Genomic DNA, 3,582 nt, shown 5'->3' with positions numbered 1-3,582 from the left:
GTCCGACTATCAGGCAATGCCTGATTATCATATGGAAAAAACCTAGGGGTAGTTTTTACTCCAGGTAACTATGCCAAAGGTCATGTTTTTAGATAAGGTCAGGCATCCGTGCTTGGTGGCACTTTCCAGGTGAGCCAGGAAGAGAGCAGGAGGCCCTCTGCTGAAAAGGGGAGTCCTTCCATTTGGCGCCAAGCCCCTCAGGGCTTTCCGGACATGGAGAACTACAACCCTAACAGCAGGGTTTCCCAACATGAAACAATGTCTGTTGGCACACTAGATGGCTGAGAACCAAGTAGCTGCTCTGTTCACAAGACTGAATGCCTCAGCAGCCCAAATAATACACTAAATGCCTGGACAATTTCTGGAGAGCTGTTTTTCAGTTGATGTTAGAAGGCTGAAGAAGCTGGAGTCTGGTGGCAATGTTGGATGGTAGCCGCAGCATCAAAAACGGGATGGACAGATTCACCAGCAGGAAGCAAAGGGAGTCAAGCAAGCAGCAGTGCTTTTCTCTGACTTTGTATTGCCACTGAAAGGTGCTGCCCACTCTGATGTAGGGTCTTCCTTCCCAAAATTAATCCTTCCTAGAACTGCCCTCCCAGACTGACTGATAAGCATGTCTTTTAGTTGATTCCATATTCAATTAAGTTGACAAATAATATTAATATTACAGTATCCCTTATATTTCTTTCTCTTGTATTAATACTCTAGCAAAGGCTTTAAGCACTATATTGTGACTGTTGAGAACTTACACATACATTTGGGTGTGTGCTATTCTATCCCATCCATCTTTCTATTAACTCTCATGCTTTAATCTGTGTTAAAATTTCTTCCTAATAAACTCTCAATTCTGCTTCATGCCAGCTCTTCCTGAAATTCTTTTCTATGGCAAAGATAAGAATTCCAGTTTCACTGAGTAGATGCCCCCCGCCCCCAGAAAAAAACCTCCTCAGGTGCTACAGGTAGTGGCAGGGAGCTGTGCCTCTGGCCTGTACCCCTCTAGTGCTGACATCTTTCCTGGCAACCATGAAGGGATGTCTATGAGGCAGCACTGGTGAGTCTCCTTGATAGTTACTTAGCTGCTCCCCTCCACTCTTCTGGCTTGCATGTTACCTTAGTTTCTTTACTTTTATTTTCTACCCAGAGACCCACATAGTGTCTAATGAATGCCGCTGGTACTGGAACCATGGACTGCCCATGGAGGCATTCATACCCTCGCCAAGAGAGTCATCCAAGATCCTGCTGTAGTGAACAAACTCTGGGGTGTCACCCAGAGGAGATACCATTGAACAATACATTCTGGATCCAAAAATACATTAGGAATGCTTAATTCTTTGCATAATATGCCTCCGTATCTCTCTTGACTCTGAAACCTTCCTGTTGTTGCTCTATGATTTTCCTGCTTTAACTGTTTTCTGTGGACCTAGCAGCCTCGGGTGCAGGAACTCTGTTGAAGTCCTCCTCGTTGTTGTATTTTGAGCTTGTGTCTACAGTCTACAGGGTCCTGTTGAGAGATTCTAAAACCTATATTTAATGCTAAACTCTTACTTTGTGTGAATAAAAGTTCCCAGAAAAAATCTTCTGTCTTCAAATTGGACTTTCTCCTGCAAGGCTGATCAACTGATTAGAATTTCAATGATTGTGAAGAGTTTGGAATGTTGCAGGTCTGTTGCAGGTCCAGAGCCTAATTACCATCTATCTTGGGCTATCTTTAACCCCCTAAACAGCCACTCCTTGCCCACCTCTGTTTCTGATCTAACATCCTGTGACTAACAGATAAAAATCCTTTAGAATGTATTATTCTAGCAGACCACCTGGTCTCACCAATCAAAAAGCTAAGACTGTCATCAGACAGCATCTGAGACCTATAGTAGAACCCCTCCCACCCCCGCTGCTTTGCTATGACACACTTACTGAATGTATCCACCAATGTATTTGAAAAGTGTCTTGATTTATGACTTTTCTTTGTTTTCTTACTATAAAAACATAATGTAACTGTTACCATGCTGGAACATGGAATTTGGGGTAATCTGAATCTGTGTTTCTGGACCATGGTCACTCATATTTGGCTCCAAAATAAACTATCTCTTATCCCCTTTGAGGTGAGAGTTATGCTTTTGCATCAACATTGGTGATGTTTCCAGGAGGGGTCTTCAAAATTTTATGAGGCTATCAGGGTAAGTTTTGATCCCATGAGTTCTATGTGTCTATTTTTCGTAAAGCTCCATAAAGAAACACAATGAGGTGCACTTGGAGATCACCATAGATACTTGGAGGTTTGAAATTAGCCACCTGAGCCATGAGGTTGCCCAGTGCCCAGGAAATGGCTATATGGGACAGGCCAGTGATGTTAGTCCAGAAGAGTGTGAATATCCCAGGATTAAATATGGAATGAGACGGCGGTGTCTACTAGCCCACATAGGGAAGTCAGTACGAGTATACCAGGGTTAAATATAGAATAGGCCAGCAATGTCTAGTCCAGGTAGAAAACAGTGTGAGTATCCCAGGATTAAATATGGGATGCGATGGCAATGAGTAGTCTGGATCAGGAACTCAGCAGCCTGTTTTCTTCTTTCTTTTCTTTTTCTTTTGGGCACAGAAGCAAGCACAGGGAATGTAGTATAATATCACTATAAATTAGAAAGTGGAGGAATTTGGCCTAAAATTGGTATTATAGGAGAAATTTCCACCTGTAAGGATATCTCACCCTTTGTTGTTTACTCTTTTAAAAAGGAGATAAAGGGGCTGGAGAGATGGCTCAGTGGTTAAGAGCACTGACTGCTCTTGCAGAGGACCTAGGTTCGATTCCCAGCACCCACATGGTGGCTATGAACTGTCCTTAACTCCAGTTCCAGGGGAATCCAAAGCTCTCTTCTGATCTCCACGGCATTGCACAACACAGGTGCACTCACATACATGCAGGCAATACACTCATACACATAAAATAAAAATAATAAATAAAATATTTAAAAAGGAGATAAAGTTGCTTGCCACTAAAACTGGCAATCTGAGTTCAATACACAAGACCCACATGGTAGAAGGACAGAACCAACTCCCACAGGTTGTCTTCGGACCTCCACCTGTGCTCCATAGCGCATGTAGACCCCTACACATATGCACACATACACATACACATACACAAAGAAATACATTAAATTGTTATAAAAAGTTTACTAAGAAAAGTTGTTCTCTAGAGTGCATAATATGCTTCACACCTTGACCTTTTGCTTTTACTGGGCCTTCTCAATACTTAGGTTGGGCTCTGTCTTTGAGATCTAAGTTTTCTACTTTGTTTCTATTAAGAGCCATGTTTTCTGAAATGCAGGTGTGCTGGATCTTATTTGTCAACCTGACACACCTGTGTTGAGAGAGCCTCAATTGGGGAATTTCCTACATTAGATTGACCTGTGGCCATGTTGTGGGCATTTTCTTGATTGGTGAGTGATGTAGGCAGTGCCAACCCTGGGCAGGTGGTTCTGTACTGTATAAGAAAGCGAGTTGAAGCAGGGCATGGCAGCACACGCCTTTGATCCCAGCACTCAGGAGGCAGAGGCAGCTGGATCTCTGTGAGTTTGAAGCCAGCCT

The sequence above is a fragment of the Nannospalax galili genome, unplaced genomic scaffold, assembly GCF_000622305.1.
Source record: "Nannospalax galili isolate Female #2095 unplaced genomic scaffold, S.galili_v1.0 scaffold499, whole genome shotgun sequence".
NCBI lineage: Eukaryota > Metazoa > Chordata > Mammalia > Rodentia > Spalacidae > Nannospalax > Nannospalax galili.
The sequence above is the reverse complement of the archived record's forward strand: the minus strand, read 5'-3'. Positions refer to the sequence as shown.